At 19.4% G+C, this 24,218-nt stretch overlaps 1 protein-coding gene and 2 long non-coding RNA genes across 9 annotated transcripts in view; 1 reads left to right on the top strand and 2 right to left on the bottom strand.

Annotated features, from left to right (window-relative positions):
• LOC108001252 (cytohesin-1) overlaps positions 1–24,218 on the bottom strand; it is a 161,436-nt gene that overhangs the window by 76,919 nt on the left and 60,299 nt on the right. The window lies entirely within an intron of this gene.
• LOC114577962 (uncharacterized) lies at positions 1,070–7,155 on the bottom strand. Its single transcript, XR_003698479.2, has 2 exons — positions 6,255–7,155; positions 1,070–1,636 (listed from the first exon to the last, which is right to left on the bottom strand). It is a non-coding gene; the product is annotated as an uncharacterized LOC114577962 (long non-coding RNA).
• LOC114577963 (uncharacterized) lies at positions 11,644–20,019 on the top strand. 2 transcript variants are annotated; one of them, XR_003698480.2, is made up of 3 exons: positions 11,644–11,767; positions 16,830–17,147; positions 19,635–20,019. It is a non-coding gene; the product is annotated as an uncharacterized LOC114577963 (long non-coding RNA). The 2 variants fall into 2 exon arrangements; XR_009831835.1 differs by lacking the exon at positions 19,635–20,019 and adding an exon at positions 17,619–17,698.

The following is a 24,218-nucleotide window of genomic DNA, read 5'->3' as shown; positions in this document are numbered from 1 at the left end:
ATTCGTACTTTTTTCGCATTTTCGACAACGACAAAATACACTGAAAGAAGATAAAAATTTTTTAGCGCGAATTTTGTCTTTTGTAACACTATTTTTTTTTTTAGAAACCAAGATCCATCAAAGGATATATTATAGAAAGTAAAAATAACTTTATTTTTGAATTCAATTTTTCTCGAAATATTAACTCTTTGAACGTTACAATACATAATTGAAAATACATTTCACAATAATTGAATTTTTTGTCGCTATTATTATTATATTAAACGTCATTATATTAAATTTTCTTTATATTTATTAAGCTATATTATTATTATATATATTAACTTTATATTTTTATTGTATTATTATATTAGTCTGATATATATTTATGCATATATATATATATATATATATATATATATAACAGATAAAATGTATGTATATTCATAATGCGTATATAAATATGTAAATATATAAAGTTATATATTCGTGAGATATTTTTGAAAAGTCGATTCTAAATAAAAACAAATACAAGGTTAAGGCTTATTCATTAAATTATAAATAATATAAATTTATATTAGATGAAACAAAATAAAATCAGAACACAATAGCAATAATAACAAAGATAATTATCATAATTTTATTATTTTCTTTTAATTTTAATTTTTTTATTTATATTTTTTATTTATGTAAATGATAGTTTTCTATATTTAAATACAAATTAATATAGTATATTTATATGGTATTATACGTAAATCTAGCTTAACTTGTTTATATGTATATCGTTGCGCAAAAACATGTTTATTTTTGACAAGATATATTATAATATGATTAAAATTATCTATAAAAGTATTTGCAATAATTTTATTTCTTAGTAATAAATCTGTATTAATATTCTATAATATTAGAATATTAATACATTATAAAATTAATTTTAAGAAATATATATTATATATATAAGAAATAACAAAGATAATTATTTTGATAAAATTATATTTTTTTAGATTGTTCAATTTATTAATTATCAATATATATTATAAATTTAAATTATTATCGAATAAACAAAATTTTTTTTAAATCAATAAGATTCTTTTAAAATTTAATAACTTCAACTTTATTAATAACATGATACATAAATTAATAGATCGTGTATTTATTACATTAGTTCGTGTATTTATTATTATTAAATTGTATAGTAAATAATTTTATTTATTGGTTTAATGACTATATAAGAAGGTAATGAATGTTATTTCTCATTATTAATTATTCATTCTTATACACTTTCATAAAATATAATACATATTCAAAAATTTAATATAATTATGTATTATAAATCGATCAAAATATCTGAATTTAAAAACTTATGATGTATTTTTTTTATTCAATTTCAAAAGATTTCACGCATTCCGATTATCATTCATTCTTTTAAGAGAAAAACAAATAAAAATTGAAAAAAAAAGACTCATGTAAAACGATTTATCTCGCCAGAAGCATATTTGCGTCAGTCAACTTTCGTCCCATTTTTTTTTTTTTTTTGACGACCTACATATCACGGACACATTTCTACGCGCCATGACTTCGAAATGGAAAGGAAAAGAAGTCCAGCTATTTTGTCTGACAACTGGTAGTCTCGTAATGTCCTTGGAAGGTTGGTTTGCTATACAAAAAAATGATATCACGATTATCAGAAATATAGTTATATGACATTTCTAGAAAATGAACTCTTCTTTATTAGGTTAAAAGAAAATATAGAAGAAGAATACTAAGTTTAGTGACAATATTAATAACTTATATAAATAAATAAAGTATAATAATTTTAGATAAATATTATTTTTATGAATTTATCTTATTATTTATATTATTTATATTATTATTTTGGAAATGTTATTAGGAATTAATTATTATTAATTATTAATTATTATATTAATTAAATTAAGAAAAACAAATTTATGGAAAAACAGACAATACTAAAATTAAAACTTATATTATAAAATTATAAAAGTAAAAAGAAATTATAAAAGTAAAATTAAAAAAATTAAAACTAGAAAAAATATTAAAATCGGAGCAAAAAAAATAGTACTTACAATTTTAATATTCATCGTAAATAAAATTATTATAACAAAAAAAATATTTTGAAATTTATTTTAAATAAATTATTTTATTTCATAATCAAAGTCTATTTTAATTTTCCATAAAAAGCATTTATATTAGACTATTTTAATATGTGAAAAAAAGGAAAAATAGAAAAAAATTTTTATAAACTACATTGTTTTTTTTAAATTCTTTTGTGATTATAACATTTTTAAAATGTTTTTTATATGAATTTTGATAAATCAAATTTTGAGATGATTAATCAAAAATTTTTTTACTGCTGAAAATTATATTTTAATATTAATATTGACACAGTTAAATAAGAAAGATCAGATATCCAATTTTAGTCATTTTGCTTTAGACCGGAACAAAATATAAAGATGAAATATTTTTTTTTATTATTCATGATTTTTAATTGCATTAAAAAATTATTTCCATAATAGTATTTAAAATCTAAATTTAATCATAGTATATCAAATTTTTAATTTAAATATCATTAAGTTCATTTATTTTATAAATTCTTGTTCAGTGATTTAATTTCTAATGCATATATTTTATAATATTTTTTAAATTAATTATTATTTAACAATAATTTTAATTTAATTAATAACACAATAATTTTAATAATTTTAATTTAAATTTGGAATAGATTATCATTTCACACAAATTTTTAATTTATTCATTTATATTATAAACATGTCTTTGTATAATCATTTTAATATTTGAATTTTTTCAATTCAAATAGTAAGAATTTTAATTATAAATTCAGAGTTTTATTATTTATGAAACTTATAATATTTAATTTAAAAAATAATAACTATGAAAATTAACTTGAAATTAATTATTGTGTAATATAATAAATATGATAATATGTAAATTAACTCAAATATGATCTTTAATAACTTTTTCTATAAGTTTACTATAATATATTTTTTAATAGTTTATATAAAATTTGAATTTTATTTATTATTTGAAATTCAAATTTATAATGATTTGATGATTATAATAATGATGATAAATTTTTACAAATACTTAATAAATAATAAATATAATTATATAGTTAAAAATGAATTGAACAAAATATATGTTCAACATATTACGAACATATGAGAGTTAAAAAATATGTTTAAAAATATGATTAAAAAAAATAAAAAATTAAAATTTTGATATTATAAAAATTAATTTTATATAAACTACTTTTTTACATTAATTTAATAGATTAGAGACAATTTTTTTTACTATTAAAATAGAAAATAGAAAATAATTCATATAATTATTATAATTATAATTATATAACTTCGATATTTCTTTGTTCTTTTTTTTCACTCATTTCTTTATTTATTGATTATCTTCAATAAGGTTTTGGGTGATTATTTTTTCAATTTATTCATTTTACGTTCTGCGTATCCTTTCTTTATCTTTTTATTTTATCCTTTTATCTTAACGGGCTAGCTTTTAGCTCGATTAAGCTGGACATCATCTTCTATAAATTCGCATTTTTTTTTAAATAATCTTTAAAAGTTGATCATTTAAAAATTGATCAGTTAAAAATGGCTGATAAATTGTATTATGATCTTTTTGAAAAATTATCTCGGATATTAATCATGAATTTCATGAAGACTGATAAGTAATTCTATAATTAAATTTTTTTTTTAAATTGTATTATAATTATAAATTTTAAAATCAATCTCAATTTTTCTTATAAATATTAAGAAAATTATTGCTTTTTGATTTCGATAAGATAAACAATTTCAAATGAATCGTTTTATTATTATTATATAATATAATTTTTATTACTAATTTAATACTAATTTAATAAATTCATTTTTAAATGATATTTTATGTTAATTTTTTATTCTTTTATTTTAATTTAAAATAAAAAAATTAATATAGTATAATATAATATAATATAAAATTAATAATATTTTCATAATAAAAATCTTTTAAAGATCTAATCTTTTTTAGGAATAAGAGATATATTTTTTGTGATATTTTAATAAAAAAGGATTTAATATATTATTAAAATTCTATATAATATTATTAAAATCTATTTCATCAATTTTTTCAACTATATACAAGAAATTATTGATTTATATATATATTTATTTATAATAGTTATTGAATTTATTTTTTAATATATTGAAATATCCGTTGCAATTAGCAAAAATTTCATCCATCAATACATATAATTTTAATAAATAATAAATTTATTATATATATAAAAATCAATAATCTTTAATATATTTTTATAAGAAATGAAAATATTATTTTATATATATGCAACATTAATTATACTGAATATAAATGAGTCAAAAAATCATAACAATTACATTTAATTCACAGGAATTAATTTTAAAATTACATCACAAAACTGTGTGGGCAATCATAAATTAATATGAAAATGTAAATTTATTAATAATTGAAATCGCAATATATGACAATATCATCCAAAAAATTGTTGCTATCAATGAGTGCAACATAATATGACATGTTAACTATTTATAGATTGCTCCTCAAACATTGATAGTAGCATAGATAATAAAAAATAATAATAAAAAAATAATAAAAAAGCAAAAATAATATTTCTTCATTGAAATTCATTTTCATATTAAGTTTCTGTAATTTGTTTTATTATTGATAAAGATTTCAAATGACCAACTTTGTTTACCGACAGTCGAATGTATACATATATGTAGATAACATTATAATACATTGATTTATTTTTTCACTAAAAAAAACATTTTAATTTATATTTAATGTCATTTTTATTAGCAAAATCACACGATATAATGAATATTTTTGTAAAAGAGAAATCAAAATTATAAAAATTTAATATTTTTTAAATTAATTAATTTAAGTTAATTATATAATCAATGAATTATATAATTAACTGATATCAAAATAATCTCCTTATTAAATAGAAAAAGTAAACTTATAATAAAAATTACAAAGTAATTTTATAAAAAATATAAATTGCTATTTATAGAAACACTATTTACGTTTTTATAATTTAATAAATAAAAATGTGTAGTTTTTTAAAGAATTTTTTTAAAAATTATAAAGAAATCATTAAATATTTCAAAAATTATCAATATAAAAATAAAATCTTATATATAAAAATAGAATAAACAAAAAGAATAAAATTTATATTTAGTCAATGGCTTTTATCACACAATAAAAACGCCAGATGATGATCATATGCTGCGGTTTTTATTCAATTCCGAGCATCCTCGAATAAAACTTTCATTCCGTTATTCATGATACACAATTATTGTCCAATTGTTGATAACTTTATATTGACGATCTTCTTTCTTCTCTAAGTAATAAATTATTAGAATCATCAGTTAAAAATATATAGAGTATTATTTAAATATATTAATGATATATCTTTAGAGAAATATTTTAGAAGTTAAAACAATAATTGATAAAAATATCAATTAAAATTTATTTATTATATTGAATTTATTTATAAGATTTTATGTAATTTAAATTTGCGTTAGATGAAATAAAGTAAAGATAGAATGTGAGATAGTGAACAATGGAAATAAATTTTCATATTGTTTCATGTAAAATTTGGTAAATAAGCTCCAATAGACATTTTTGTATATCAATTTTTGTATTTATTTTGTCTTCTTCCTTCTAAAAATATCCTATGAATATTAATACTACACGTTGAAAAATTCTTACGATTTAATTCAACGAAGCAAGTAATTTTACACAAAACTATAATATATTACAAATTTCTTGAAATGCTTTAATTTTTAATTTCTCTTTATTTTTTGTCGATTATCATATTTTTATGATTATCAACATTGCAGATAAAATTGAAATTTATCATCAAAATATCTCTTGCAAATATATAATATGTAGATTACCAAAATTTGATACGTACTTTTTTTTCATTTTTTATAGTGATATATATATTTTTTATAGTTTTTTTTAATTTTATTATGAAATCAAAATTAATGTTACAAATATCGATATTCAGTAATTTTACTTGGATAGATTTTGATAAAGAAATTTTTAACATATCTATTTTTTAAATATTTAGATTTTATACATAAAACACATAATAATGATTTTAAACTTTTAAATAATAATATATATGCGCTCGTAGCTGATCCCGAGCTTATAATAAATAAATACTATAAATGTATCTTTCGACACTAACTCGCGGTTAGTACCTGTACAATCAAGAGAAAAACTTGTAGTCCAACGAGTTTCGCGCAATCTCAGTATACACTGCATCGTAGCACAAGTATATATTTCGCGTCATTTACTCGATACAAGTCTCTTAAATTCAAGTATGCGATACGAATAATCAAAGGAATGAAAAAAGAAAAAGGAAAGGAGAAGATAAAAACAAAAAGGAAAAAAGAGAAAAAAAGAAGAGGATAAAAAATATAAGTGTTCGACGAATGATAAGGGAATGATGAAACGTGGAGCGTGAATTAGCAAGGCGATACGCGTTTGCCTAAGAGAAAATGACGACTCGCTGGAAATACGGAGACGTTATTATCATGCCTGGTCGGAATACCAGTTCCCTCTACTACGTTCCAGTTCCTTTCTTCGCCAGGTATTCAGCGAACGGTTCCAGTAAAGTGACCTCTCAAGGCCGTCGGCCGAGCAACAAGAGAAGAGAGGACGAGGGAATTCCCCTCCTTTCGCTCGGTCACCAACCGCGTAGTTTCGTTTCGTATCTAACCGGAACGATTAAAAGATCGATCATATGCGACAATTAAGTTCTTTTTCTTTTTCTTTTCTTCTTTTTTTTTTTTATTTTTTATGAATGATAATAAATTTAAAGATCAAATGATTACTGTTGAAAATATTTTTCATAAATATAATAACTGATTCTTTTCTTTTTTCTATTTTTAACGATATATAGATTTACAAAACTCTAAATTTAATTGTTTTTGAAAGTTTTGCTTTCAAATATCCGCATATTTGATTAAAAATATATTTAAAAAATATTTTTAATAAAGATCACTTTATGGATTTCGATAAAATATATTGTGAAAGATATGTCGAGTAATTTATTTTTATATATGTAATCGTTGATTTATTTTTTTTTTAAATATATGTAAAAACATTTTTTATTCTGCATATCCTATTTGAATCAAATTTGGAATTCGATATAGATTTGATATAGATAAGTTTTTAGATAATTGATAATAGATAATTGATGACACAGATTATAATATAAATAAAAAACATAATAATATATTAATTTAAACAATAGATTCGAATGTTTTTTTAGTTCACAAAATAATGAAATAATAAATGCAATTATTAAATTTTCTAAAAACAAAGAAAAATGACGAAATTATTTTTTTATACATAACAATTTTAATATTAATATTAAAATTAATTTTTCAATACTAAAAAAATTCTTCGAAAAATTATTTGCTTATTTAAAATCTATTTTGTCAAAATCATATATAAAAACTAATATAAGACTAATAAAGTTTTTTATGATTATATAATAAAATGAATTATTTAAAATAAATTTGAAAACTTTTTTCATAAATTTTTTTTAAAAGTTTAAAAATTGAAATATAATTTATTTTAATTTTTTATTCAAATAATCGAAATATTCATGTAAATTTATTCAAATATTCACTTAAAATAACAATAATTGCAATTTTTTTATCATAAAAATAATTTTTTTTTTTAAATAGTTTTTCCATAAATTATTAATACTATTTTTTTTTTAATTAAAATTATAATTTCTTCAAAATAGCCGAAATGTTTATAAAATTATTTATTTTAAGTTATTGTTGCTTTTATCGTTACGATGTTCATCTTTTTAATTTTATCTAATTTTCCCTTAAACTACTATTATTATTTTTTTAAATCAATCATTATTTATTAAATTCAACATAACCGATATTTCTGAATAATATTTATTTAAAGTTACCAATACAGATAAATTAATATATTTATTTCAAGTTACCAGCTTTTTCATCGTATATTACGATGTTCAAAGGTTATTGGAAGAGGAAAGCAAAGCTAATGGAAACTACGATAAAACCATAATAACTGCGTTTGATAATTTCTATGGCACAGGTGCTGGGTTAATTACAACACGATAATAAGTAGGTCATAATTGAGCGTATAGCAGCGTCATTGCGCGTTGCAGCGTATAATTTCAATCAACGCATTACCTACAGCAACTTATCAAGGGCGAAACCACTAAATTCAAAAGTAAAATCGTTCTTTCTGTCGCTCCAAAAGACAAAGAAGACGCATTAACAGCTCATAATTTCATTAATGCTGTTTTTAATTACCGTAATAACTCGTAACGTCAGTAGTGTTTCTCTTTCTTCTTTCTCTTTTTTTCTTTATTTCTTTTTCTATATTTTTGTTCTTGCGTGATCAAAAAAAAAGTTAATGGGATAACAAGAACTTTTAAAAAATGCGCAGTAAAATATGACATGAATCATTATTAATTCACTGTTTTTTCTTATAACGCTTTATCTTATGTCGTTATCAATATCAATTAATATATCCAAAAATATATCTTATGTCGCTTTATCATCTAATGTTAGATTTTATGATATTGGAAATCGTAAATCATGGATGAAGTTTATTATGAATAATAATTTAAAAATACAGTAGAATCATTATTATTAATAGGAAAATAAGACTATTCGAATAAAAAAATTTTTGAATAATGGAACACAAATTTTTTTTTTAATAAATTATTTTATATTTTATAATTATTTATAATTATATTTTACACTTATTTAAAATTGAAAAATAATATACTTGTTTATAAAATTGAAATAATGATATAAAAAACAACATAGAAATATCATATTTTTTAAATTGCTATATTGCATAAATTTTTTAATATGTAAAGGAATATGCAAATAATATCTTATAAATAATTTTATATTTCATTTTTCTTTTTTTAATGTCAATGATTGTAAATTTGCCAATATAATATTTATTTGCCAATTTTATAATATTTTTTTAAATTTTTTAAATATTCAACAATTCTTTAAATTTTCATTTTAATAATCAACACTAAATACATGTTTACATTTTGATTATTATTCATATATATATTATAAACATGTATATATGTACAATTATACAATTTCAAATTAAATTTTATTTTTATTGTTATAGTAAATAAGATATTAAAAACATTAGATAGTATAATATGTTATTAGATTCAGATATAATATAAAACTTAATAGATTCGGATATTAGAGAATATACATATAAATAGAATAATAGAATAAATAGGTGTTCGGATAATGGATATTCCACTGTAATGCATAAATGGCAAAGAGTATGACTATAATTGGCAGTTCATTTTTCTTCAAATTATTATTTTAATGATATTTATTTATATGGTGTCCTAACTTTCATTATATATTATAAAATAAAATAAAAATAAAAAAAAACTTCATTATATATCGTAAAATAAGATTAAAATATAATATAACAAAAAAAATATTTTATTAAAAGATTATAAAAAAATTATGAAAAATGATTTAAATACTCTAAAAATATTTATATTTCTATATTTATATTTCGAAGTATTGTTGTTAGATTTTATGGCTGCAAATTTAATCGATGAATTTATAGTGATTCCAATAGAGTATTTATCGAGAAACAATATATCAATTATATCAATAAATATTATATCTCATCATGTTTTTTATTGAATTAATATAAAAAATAATATCATCATGTATTCTTTCATATTTTTATTAGATATAATTATCTGATAGAAGAATTTATGGATTTATGATATATGAATTTATATGTTATATGATATTTTAATCTTTTTTTTTTGATCTATAAAACATAAATGAAATTTGAATGGAAAAATCTGAGATTCTTTCATTTATATTAAGTTTGTTTTAAAATTTTTGTTTAATTATGTTACATCCTTGAATAACCTAAGTTTAACAAATTAATATAAGAAGTAAATACGTTGCAAAAAAGAATTGCAATTAATCATCGTTCATAGAAACATTTGTTCACGTTCGAATAGTCATTTATATAAAATGTCTCTTTTAATTAAATACAATAAAATATCTTTTACTAGAAAAAATTATAACGAAAAAAGTGTAAGAAGAAAATATTACAAAAAAATATTTTTACAAAAGTTATTCGATAAAATTACATAATTATTATGCAATATCGATAATTTTCTAGATTGTAAAAATTATATAAAGTTTCATTTTTCAAAATGAAATCATGTAATTTTTTATATAATGTAGCTTGTTATTTTTTTATAAAAAAAGTATTAAATTATTTATATCAAAGAATAAATAATTTAAAAGATGTTGAAATTTAAGTAATAATATGTAAGAATAATATCAATTAATATATCCAAAAATATATGATTTCATTTAAAAAGATCACTTTTATGGCCCAAGATTATCTACAGAAAAATTCAATAAGACAATCAAAGGACAATTTTTAAAAATATTGTTTTTATAATATTTTTTTATATTTTTTAAAAATTATTTAACTGTATTTAGATAAAACAGATATTTTGAATATATATCTAACTTTATTAACGATAGAGAATGATTACATATAATCGTTTCCATTTTGTTATAAACTCACTTCGATCAATATGACCCGATAGACATGATACAAGATAAACAAATCAGGATAAAAGGAAACGATCCTAGGACAAACGGAAATAAGAATCATTCTTGACGAAATCGTAAAATTTCCGGTGGCAAGAAATAGAACCATGTTCATTGGATGAATATTTTTTTAATCCTTAGAAACGTGAAAGTCATTGCTATATATTATTATTATTATCATGTGTCGCAATTTTAAATATATATGCCATATTATTATATTATTTTTATTTAGTTAGTTATTTTTAATAATGATAAATTATAAATTAATTTTGTTCCAAAATATGCATTTCAGTTGATTGGTATTTTTACTTGGTTTAATAATAAAATAGTATAATAGTATATTATATAATATTTCTTAATTTTTGCATTTTATGTGTATATGTATAAGTAGGCATTTCCAATATCCTGTTAAGTTTTCAACATTATATCATATTAATATTAATTTTTCATATATTATAGAAAAAATATCTTTTAACAGATAAAATTAAATAAAATATAAATATTTTATCATCTGTTCTAATGAATTTTAAGAAATATCACAGATTAATCAAGTATCATTAATCTAAAAAATATATAAATATTAAAAAGTTAAATATAAATATAAATCTTACAAATAAATACATATGATTACCATTTATTATTTGTACAATAAATAATCAATTATCATTAATTTTTTTATAAATAACTTTTTTAGAAATAACTTGATATATCGAAATAAAAAATTATAATTTTGCAGCTGTATCATTATTACGCGGAAGAAAAGGAACTAGAACCGGAAAAAGTTATAAATACAAGATTCACGAGTGTTGGAAATTCATTCTTATTGCCGTGAAAACAATTGTACGAAAACGAAGAACTCGCGGAAGAAATTGAAATTACATTACGATCGTCGATGAATCAGTCGTTTAAATAGCACGCGTGAATTCCATCGCTATAAACTCTTCGTATGCCGCTTGAGCGTGCGCACCTTTCTCGAGATGGAAACAGTTTATTCTTATCGTTGAAATTCAATAGAACACCAATCTTCTTCTCGTTAACATCTTTATATATTACATTGTGAATACCGAACAGATTTGGTAAGCTATTAAGGATTAGAATTATAGAAATTTCATATCTTAAATGTTACTATGCATGAAATTACTAAAATTTATTGACTATAAAGTATCGAAATGCTATATGTTACATGTATAAGTTTTTGCATCTAATATTTTTAACAATTTTGATAATAAAAGAATATTTTCTAAAATACTATTTCGAATTCCTTATAATTTTATTACATTATCAAAGATTTAAAGATTCATTTAACATATAACTCCGATAATTACCTTCGATCGGAAAATTGATTATTATAATCTTTGTCTTGTTGCTTCAATTCAAAATTATCCTTTAATATCAATCGTTTTTTTGTTTATATAAATATAACTTTCACTCCACAATAAATATACAGTTTATAAAAGAAAGATAATATTTGATATAATAATTTTTTTAAATTAAACAAATTTAAAAAAAATTTAAAAAAAGTATTTGCTTTGTTTTATACTGTGTTATACTTATTATTTTTTATATTAGATTGTTCTCATTATATTAATAAATGTATATAGGAGATAATTATGTTAATAGTGAATATAGGGGATGAGCATTTGTAGTCTATGCGACTTGGAGATTAAATCATATAAAAATGATAAGCAATATATGAAATAAGATTATTTATTTGATTCTTACATAATTCTAAGTTTTATATATATAACGCATTAAAAAAATTACGAATTTAAAAAGAGAATTTTTTTATGTTTTTACAAAAATGTTAATATATTCATGGAACATTTTTGGATAAAAAATTCTATATCAATTGATCTTTATTTATTAAGTTGTAAACATTTGGAACTTATTTTAGACGAAATAAGATTATATAATAAGATATATAAATAACGATGACGAAAATATAACTGTTTCATTTTTCATTATCTCCATCTAATTTCTAACTTAAATTGTTTATGATTTAATATAATAATTGAAATTTTTATACCTATAAATACTATTTATAGTATATTAATTTTTATATTTGTTTTAGCTTTTAATTAATAATATTTCCGAAAATATTAACATTTTATAGATAGCTTATATATTTGAATGTAAATTTTTCAACTATGAATGTTAAGTAGATCAGATTTACAGATTTAATACAATTCTTCCAATATAATTCTTAATATTATATAATATAATATAATATACTTAATATAATATAATTCTTAATATGATCTTGAAACACTATTCAAAATGAAAATCAAAATTTCAATGTTGGAATTATAATCATGTTATACAAGATGATAGTTATGCATATCTTCAGTTTTATATATCTGAGCTTGAAACATCTTTGACTATAAGGAGAGAATTAGAATACTTAATACATGCAAAATTACTTAATGCAAAAACATATGTAGTACTTTTTTACGGAATGAATTTAGAACAAGCATTATTTGACTTAATATTTTCTCATACAAGATTCTCGAAATTATGATGTTTTTATTTCAAATATACGCCTGAAAATATTCTATATTTTATATAATATATAAAATATTTATTATGTCTATATAAATATAAATATAGACATAATAGATATTTTCTTTTTTTTTATTAATATAAATATTAAATATATATATTCAATTTTAATTTTGAAAATAAAACATACCATAAAATTTAGATTAATTCTATTGAGCATTTATAATAATGAATAAATAATTATAAGATAAATAATAAAATATAATGAAAACAGAAAATTATTGAAATATGAAATATATCGTATTATTGTTTAAATGTTACATAAAAATTAGTTCATAATATAAATTTCATAAATGTTGTTAGAATTAAAAATGAATTAACTAAATATTAGTGTGTAAATATAATATAAAAATATAATAATTTGTACTTTTTATGGAATACATCTTATTTTATATTTATAACTCGAGTTTAGAATATATACACAGATTTCTTTAAGTTGATCTTAAGTTTATTTCTATAAATTAAATTTTTATTATCGCTGCCTTTTCAAAATTCATAATTATTATGAAGATGTTAAAAATCAATCATTCAATATTATATTCTTTTTTTCAATAGGATTCAATGATTGTTTCAAATAATATAAAACAACACAAACCGCTATATCTATTTACTCTTTTATGTATAGCTTCTTTATATTTATGCAAGCTAATTTTTTTTCGTATCTTATAATTAATTTATACGAGATGTTTTATAATTGATAGTACAACCAGATGAAATGATTCTATGTGAAAAAATAAATAAAAAATATATAAAATATATAAAATATTTCTTTTTTATTTAAGATATTTCAATTTTGAAACATAACAAATAAAACAAGTTCGAAAAATATAATTGATTATTTTTCAAATTATTTCTAAAATTGATTATTTTTCAATTAGATATGAATAAAAATAAATCAATAAGTAGTTATTCCATATATGAAAATAAATAAAAAATATAGAATAAAATTTTATTGTTTAAATTTTTTGAAAAAATCAAGAAATATATAATAAAAGATTTGTATAATCAATATATTCTGTATTTTTTGTTTATTTTTATAATATAGTGAAATTATTTATCAATAATTTATTCATATCTAATCAAAAAATATCAATTTTAATTATATTTGAAATTTTTTCGAACTTGTTTTTCTGACTTATTCAAAAAAGAAGTTTCAAATGAAAGAATTAAAAATTAAAATTAAAATTAAAAAATTCTGATTAATTAAAATATTTTCGATTTAATTTTTTTTTTAATCATCTCTTATCTTCTACTATAAGTTATAAAATATTTACAATACAAAATTTACCTTCAAAGATTGAATTTTTTTTTATAAAACTGTTACAATTGAAAAATTATATAAAATTTCTTGAAAAAGATATATTGAATATATTGAAATCATTTTTTAAATTTACTTTAAAATGTCGATAAGTTGAAATCTTTAATTCCAAGATTTTAACTTTTTTCTTGAGGCTCGAATTACTAAAGTTCGATTGTATTTCAATAGCAAATGTTCGAATAGTTCGTGTATACAAGTTCTCGAAGAACTAAACATTCGTTTGCAAAAGGTGGATGCATCCATTTTGTGAAAAAAAAAAGATCGTCTGCGAAGGGACACGGTATAATGGTTAAGAAAGCTTAAACAAATCTTGTTATACCGACAGAGCACTGTGTGTATACCTAAACGACTTCTCGTGTGTCTATGGCCCTTTGCATTTGTCGTAACGGAAAGGTTAACAGTTCTTGGTTGCAGGAAAGGAAACAGAAGGAGCTTCGAGTTGAGCGAGTGCCAGTACATTATTACGCCTTCCCAATTAAATTAAAATATTCCAACCGCGTTATAAAACTTTTCTTATTTCTGTTGTTTGGGGATATTCGATGATATTTCACTGATTTCAAATGAAATTTGTATTTTTTATTTAAATTAGAGATTATTAGCTAAAAATGTCATTTTTTTTTTTGCTATTTATTGCTATTAAATACAGATTTTTTTACATTACGCCATTTTTATATGAGTCAATAATATAGTTTAGATAAACATTAGATGATATAATAGAAAATGAATATAAAATTATATATAGCTTATAAAAGTATATGAAATATTATATAAAATTTAATTTCCATTTTCTGTAAATTCCATTTTCTGTAAATTCCATTTTCTATTATTCAATATTCTGTATATTTAAAAGAGAAATGATTGTCTTGAAATTAATCAATCATTTAATTTGATGTTCCTTTATTCTTTTAAAAACACAATAATTTATTTAAAGAATTAAATTAAATTCCTATAATTTTGATTTTTTTGTAAAGAAAAATGTCTTTGTCATATTCGTATTATTTGTTAATAAAAGTAAAATTAATATAATTATAATACAATATAATTATATACAATAAAATGCAATATAAATATATTAAAATGATAATAATAATATTGTGAATTTATATTTCATTTATTCTTATTTCATATCATTTATCTCGTTATTTTTTTTTTTTATTTATTATTAATCGTACACTTTTTTCTTTATCTCAAGACTGAAGTGTCAAAATAACTTGAAAACAAATGCTTGAGTTACTAAAATAACTGAATAAAACTGAATAAAAACTAAATAACTGAATAAAATAAACTGAATAAAACTCGTTTCATTGATTAAAAATTACAATAGTTTATACCATTTATAAAGACATTCTTGTGAATTAAAATAAATTTGATATCTCAATATTATTTTGGTATTATTTATTTGTACTGGCTAAATGGCAGAAATAAATGAATTTATTATTTTATTATATCGATTGGTTCATGTTATAATTATTTTATAGTATATCTAGTATAATATTTTATTAATATATTAATTATAATATTAATTAATATATAAATTAATTAATATATAAAATTATAATTATAATTATAATAAATACACTATATATTAATATATAGTATATAGTGATATTGTAAATTATTCTTCAAAAAATATGAGTACAATGCTTTAAAATTTAAATTAGTGATATTTTTATATCAGATATAAAAATATTGGCTTATTCATATGTCAATTATATTCATTAAATTAATATAACATTTTATTTCAATACATATGGTATTTTATTCGTTATTAAAGCTGCGAATAAGATAGCATATTCAAAGTTTCACAAGTTTTCAATTTTAAACCAAAGATAACTATCAAATTATTTTTATATATTTTTATATATTATATACTTATTTTTTTTTATCATTTTTATTTGATTTTTGTAGAAACAAATTATGATTTTTCTAGCAATTATTATTTCTTTATATGATTTTATAAATACTTTTATTATTATTATATCATATACATACATTTTTATTTTATTTATGTTTATTTAGGAGATTCCGTTCATACAAATTATTTAACATAGTTTATATTATATTATTTATTTTTTATATTAAATTCATGTATTATGATTATGATTTCATGTGTATAATTATTATTATTTATATATATATTTATCTATGTTTATATATATATAGTTATATATATAGTATATTTATCTTATATAAGATATATATGATTAAGTTTAAGTTAATATGATAAGTTTCTTAAGCAAAAATTTTAATATTTTTTACAGTTTCAGTTTTATATGACTTTTAACTGATTATGCCAGAATTAAACCTCGAATATAGTCAACGATTCATATTCCAAGCACCTGTGTATATATTCTTCGCATATATCTGCCATTTCAAATGTTTCAATTGAAAGATTCAATGTTAATTTGCGCTGCGATATCAACATCACAATGGAACTTTTCAATAATCACTCATATCGAAAAATTTTACAAACTGTTCCATTTACGAAAAAGAACATCGAATGGAAATTGTATTTATGATTTATCTTTCATCATCTATGACTTTATGTAGTTGCCAGATTTAATAATCTTGCTTTGCAGGTACTGTCATGACATATAAAACATTTGCACTTTTAGATTTAAGGTTATTCGTTGCAATTATTTATTTATTTAAATATTAAAAGATATAAATATTAAAATTATATTGTTTCAAAATTAGTTTTTAACATTATTTATTATAATTATTATAATTATTGAAAAATAATTTATTTTAGAAATAATATAATAATTTTATCAAATATTTCGTAAAAAAAATATATTTGTAATTAAATCATTTATTTAATTTATTTACAAAATATATTATTTATTACTTTGACGATTGATTTCTTAATAACATAATTATAAGTATTCATAAAAAAATAAATTGATGCATTTAAATGATTTATTTATTATTAAATATCATAAAATAAATATAATATATAAACTATATATAATAAATATATATCATAAAATAATATAGTATTTATTATTCATTATTTAATTTTGATAAAAATGATTTCTTGCTTTTTTTAGATTAATAATACTAAATTAGTAAATTTGAAAATAATATAGATGTACTTATCAAATTTCATTTTATATTTCAGAATTTGCATGTAAGTACATCTTTTTATTCGTGATTTTATTTTTCATAATTCATAATTACTTATTGAACACTTATAATGAAACACGTGTTGCAACTGTTATTCACAAAAGATTCACATATGCGATACATTTTCACGCATCGATTCGTGAATCGCGATTTGCGTACAATGTATTTGACTATATGATACTTATTCGATACGATATTTAATTTCATAGTACTATTTTTGAATGAACGATTCAAAGCAGCTGCCATGTAAATGTTTTCATTAGAGTATTGTATATAAAGTAGATGATCTTACAAATATATAAATATATATATTTATTCAAAATCTAATTAAATATCATATATTTGTGCATCAATTTAAAATTTGATACTAAATAATACAATTTCAATAATATTTTATATTTCATTATAAAAAAATAAATCATGTATTATGAATTTAACATATAATTCGATTGCTTTTTTCTTATAAATTCAATAGAATGCGTACAAATTATTGATACAAAATAATTGAATTATAAAAAAATCTAATTATATAACCAAGAATATTATCTTTTGAATAACTTTTTATAATTTAATTCATGTGCGCCGGAGCAATTTATGTTTCGTTACATATATATGTAAAAAAAAAGTGCACATATATATATATTCTCTGCATCTATGTATTAATTTTTATGTGACAATCTGTTATATTTTTCGAGATATTTTAAATTAAATCAAAAAATAAATTATTGATATAAAATAAAGCTTTGTTCTTTTTTTTGCATCCGTGATAGTATATAACTTATTAATATTCAAAATATATATAATCAGTGAGCTAATATTACATTACTATATTTATTATTAATATAATCTATCTATAAATATAATCCAAAGAATATAAAATATAAAATAATCGAGCGAAATTATATAGATAGCAATATCAATATCATACTTATCATTGTATCTATTATTGTCTAATTATAATTTCGGTCGCTTGAAAATTTTATATTTCATTTTCACATTTCACGAATTCAAAGGATCCAAATACTTACTGTTGCGATATTTATAGAATTGATATTTATAGAAATTGTAGATAAGTCACATGCTGACATTACTATATATTATTATATATATGCATAGGCGAAGTTCTGCAATATAATATTGCTTGCTTAAGCATCCTCACTAATTCTTGGAAATAGAACTTCAAAGTGAACTTGAAGCGTGATAAATGAAACTTGACATCAATCGTATTTCGACACATATCATATTTCTTCTCCTTGATTCAGTTGAATTCACTTCCACACCGAATACAGATGTAAATATGAAATTTTGTATTAATAATTTTTTTTTTTGCAAATATCTCGAAAAGATATTATAAAGAAAATATATCTATGTAAAAGATATATTGTAAAAAATATATAAGAAGACTAATAATTAAGTTAAAAAAAAAATTATTCTTAAATATATAAAAAAATATCCTTAAATATATATATAATATCAAATATAAAAATCAAATTAATTAGAGTTGTTTCTTCTATAATGATTAATTATTAAAATTGGATAATAATTAATTATAATTAAAATAATTCCATGATTCAAATCGAAATGATTCGGGATAATTGTTCTAGAAAATTAATGACAGCTTTTTTTTTTTTGCTTCATTGGCTTGCAATGCAGATAAGGAAGAAAAAATTTCTTATAAATAAGATAGAAAAAAAGTGTTTATGTAGTTGTTTTACCATTCATAATTCAAGTTTTTAGAGATATATGAATATTACACATAACTTTTGTTTTTGAAAATCATCATGATATAATCATGTTTGATATCATTTTCGTTTGAAAAATATTTACAATTCGATTTAAATAATTTTATAAATAGATATAAAATAAAAGAAATAAGAACTTTATTTTTGATGAAATATAACTAACGAATTTGTTTTACAGATACTTATATTTTATTTTAGATTACATCTTCGATTGAAACAATGCTAGAAATTGATGAAGATAATTCAGTTAATGCGATAATTAATAGAACTGTATTCTCTTTAATGCATTATTAAATTGGAATTCGAAGAATATCTATATTTCGATTAAATTGGAAAGAAAAGAAACATGAGGAATTAAATATGAGAGATGCTAATATTCGCATACATTCAGGAAAGCCGAGAACGCGAATTATGTAACTGAAAAACGGCCAAATACTTTAATATTAGAAGAGATTTTTATTAAACGAATTGTAAACTTATCTTTAAGATAATTTGATTTGTAATCTTTTATGAATTGCAATTATTTTTTGTTATATTTGTGTAACTTTCATTTTCAGATAAAATAAAAAAGCTAACTCTAAAATATTGGAATTCTTTGTTATTTTAGAATTAATATATTTTCGTTTATTATTATTTATTCGTATATTATATATCCGTTATCCTTTAAGATGATTTGCAATCTTTAATGAATTACAATCCTTTTTTATTACATTTGTATAACTTTCATTTTTATATAAAATAAAAAAAGTTAAGTCTAAAATATTGGAATTCTTCAATATATCTATATTGTATAATTTTTTTTTTAAATATTTTTAATCAATTTAAAAATTTAAGTTCAAATTCGTTGTTAACTGTTGAAAAAAAACTCAAAAATAATTTTGTTAAATAAATGAGATTAATATAAAAAACTATACATGAAAGAAAATGGGCTGATAAATCAATGAATTTAATATTCTTAACATAAAACTAATATTTCAGAAACTAATTATTATAATTAATATTTGACTATTAATATTTAACTATTAATATTTGAAATTCATTTTCAAAATCATGAAATCAAAAATTAGGCTTAAAATTACGAGGAAAAAAATGTAAGTTTTGACTTATTCTATTCTAAGTAGAAAAAGTGAGATAAAATAATATATCTAAGAGATAAAATAATATAGAGAAAAAGATCCTAACTTCACCTAACAATAAATATATCCATTATTAATTTTCTCACTTTCAGTTCTTCCACTACTGTTTTTTTTCTCCATTTTGACCACGACTTCTGATGTAACTTTTTTTGTATTATGATGTTCCAAATATTAACACTGAAATTATCAAACGAAATCAAATTGATTAGCTATAGATTTTTTTGTTCTTCTAATTATTAAAAATATTTTTAATAATAAATTTAATATCAATTTCTATTTATTTAAAAATATAATTATATCTAATTATTTTTATAAATAAAATATCTTTCGTCATTTATATATAACATTTTTAACTAAATAATTATAAATTATTGTTAAAAAAATTAATATATAATTTTATCGCAATGAAATGATTAGAGTCATTGCCTTTAAATTAAATAGCGAAAAGATGATATTTCAATTCTGTAAAATATATCAATATATAATTGTCATCAATAATATAATTAAAATAATGATAAAAATCATCAATTAAAAATGATATTAGAAAAAAATATTTTTCAATTCATAAATTAAAAACCATTATTCTAATAAAAAACAAAAGAAAAATAAACGAATTTTATATAAACGATGCTAAAAATATAAACGATGATAAAAGTTTTCAGTATCACCTTATTGCTTTTCTTCCTTTCTCTATTGATACATGTATTACGGACGATGACTCTAGCTTTTTAAGGTTTCCTTTCAATGGGACGAAAATCTTTGTATTATATTTAGGTGACCTAATATTATCGCAGACTTCATTTCTTTATCTATTATTTCATCAAATATGATCAAAAATCACAGATGACATTTACGAATAATTTTTGCGATTATTGATTTTCATTTTCCGACTTATCAGATTATTGCATTTTAATTTTCCGTTAGAATGTCAAATCTTTTGACTTGTTTATTATTCAATATAGAAATAATAATAAAATGAACAAATAAATTAAAATATATTCTCATATGAAAATTGTTTTATAATCAAAACGGGAGAAATTTTGCAAATAAAAATGACTTAGTCCACTGTGCACGTGAAAGTTTTATAGTATATCTTTCATGAATTGATTAAATGAATTCATTAACTGAGGCTATTCATTAACTTTTCTTAAGATTTATATAATCAAAATAACATAAAATAAATATAAAAATTAAGACAAATATATTAATTTCAATTATTTTATATTATTTACTTTATTTATAGAAAAAATAACTATATTTTCAATTACTAATGGAATTTTTTCAGAATTGTATTCTTTTAACAATTTTAATAGGAATTAAACTAGAAAAATGATTTGAATTAAACTTAAAAAATGATTTGACTAATTTTTTAATATTTAACTAAATATAATTCTAGCCATATATATCTGGACACCATTTGCACATAACTTAAATCTTATTTTATCTTTATCAGCCATAGAATAATATAAAAGAAAAAAATAGTAAACGATGAAAAAAGAATTGAAAGTCTAAGAATTTAAAATTTTTTTATGTATTTCTTTTGATCTTTTGATATGAAATTTATTCATTTCATTTAAATCAAATTTGGATAGAAAATTTTTCTCCCAGTAAGAGAAATAAATATAATTATGAAAAACTTGACCATATAGATGACAAAGAAATGTATTTAGAACGACAAAATAATATTTATATTTAATTCTTTGTCTTAAAATTCAATTTAAACAAATCAAGAAATATTATTTTAAATTATAATTTCGTTCGATATTCCATAAAATCATATAAAAATATCATCTAAAAATAAAATGATAAATTAATAAAAATAGAGATGTAATTTGCAATAGTTTTCAAAAATATACGATCATACTTCCAATTTCATATATTTTATATATTTTATTGCGGAAACATAAAATATCAGAGACGACATTTTAAAACAAAAAATTAAAAATCGTTAAAGAGAATTTTAAAGAGAATTTTAATATCATTTTATTATGAAACACGTAGAATCTTTGGAATAAAAATAGACGTGAATGAAATCTATTTCAAATAATTTAAAAATAATCATTTAATAACATTTATTATTTGATAAATATTTCAATCCAAATTATGTTTTTTTATTTAGAAATTAATTAAAGAAATTGTAACAAAATAAAGATAATAAATTAAACAATATTTAAAAAAATAATATTTATTTCTTCAAATAATAAATAAAAAATTCGAATTTAAGTAACTTTTAAAATACGTATTGAATAATAATCGTAATAAATAATAAATAATATTAACCAAAATAATAACATAAATATTTGATAAATAATTTATATCAAAAATCTAGTATTTTCATTGAATTCAAATAATAAATAATTTATTTTAATTTAAATGTTAATTAAATCAATTAATTGTAAATATATGTATTTATTTTTTATATGAAATATTTCAAAAATAAATTATTTGTTAAATAATTTTAAAAAATAATTTTAAAATAATGTAATTTGAAACATTCTTAAACATTCTTAAACTTTTAAACATTCTCTTAAAATATTCACATCTGAATGAAAATAGAAAAAAAAAAATAAATGAATTAATTGTTATCGAAAGCAAAAAAATCTAATTGAAACAAAAAGTACAAGAGAATAAAAGAATAGTTCAAAATAGCTTATGCTTTTACCTATCACGAACTTCTTGTTTTTTCGAAAGTAGCTTACAAAAAGCGGCCAGGCCAGATACAATTCGTTCAACAAACGACTATGCAAACAGACAAAAGAACCGAGTTAATCATGAATCGTGTTCCCAGAAGGAACTTCCATACTCAAGTTACCCATTAGTCATTAATTCAACAATCGTCGTTGAGGTTTGTTAGCTTTTCGATTACTTTCATGATCGAGTTACCATGCATTATGCCCCAATAAATTCGTCCATTGCAATTTTCTTAAGTACTTGGATTTGATTAATAAATATGCCAAACTGTTGGTCTAATTTGGCTCTCTTCGCAAGTTTCGCCATTGATTCTGAATTAATTTTAACCGGAGTAATCGTATCTTTCAGATAATATAGTTCACTTTAACCCTCTTATTCCATTAGCCTTTTTATTCCATCATCGTTCCGTAAATATGGAAAACAGATGATGGAATGACTACGAGTTTCAAATGATTCAAATTTCATATTATTCCAACAATAATAGTCTCTTATGTGATTTTCGATCATTTATGATGTCGATCATTTCGTCGATTTTTCTGCGACACTTTGTTTTTTCAACGGATCTTGAAAATCGATAGGTCAGCATATGTGTTCAAACTTGGTTTAGTAAATGACATTATGGACGTCCATTAAGTGCTTGCGATTCCCTGATGGAAACCAATACTGTGTATACCATGTAATTAGAGTAATTGTTAAAATAGATTCTAGACAATAAATTAATAAGAATAATGAAATTTTCGATATAATTGTTAACATTTTAAAACATAAAATAATATATTATCATTATTAAAATGATATATTTTTTATATCTTTAAAAATTTTTTTCATCTCTCTAGAATTAATCCTCGTGATTCTATGGATGATTTTTAATCTAACTTAGCAATCAGCTTAACGCCAATTATATAACAAAAATTATATAAGTTTAAATTTACTGGAATGGCTTATCATTAACCTA

Source organism: Apis cerana, linkage group LG11, assembly GCF_029169275.1.
Source record: "Apis cerana isolate GH-2021 linkage group LG11, AcerK_1.0, whole genome shotgun sequence".
Taxonomy (NCBI): domain Eukaryota; kingdom Metazoa; phylum Arthropoda; class Insecta; order Hymenoptera; family Apidae; genus Apis; species Apis cerana.
This window is presented reverse-complemented; position numbering and strand designations above follow the sequence as displayed.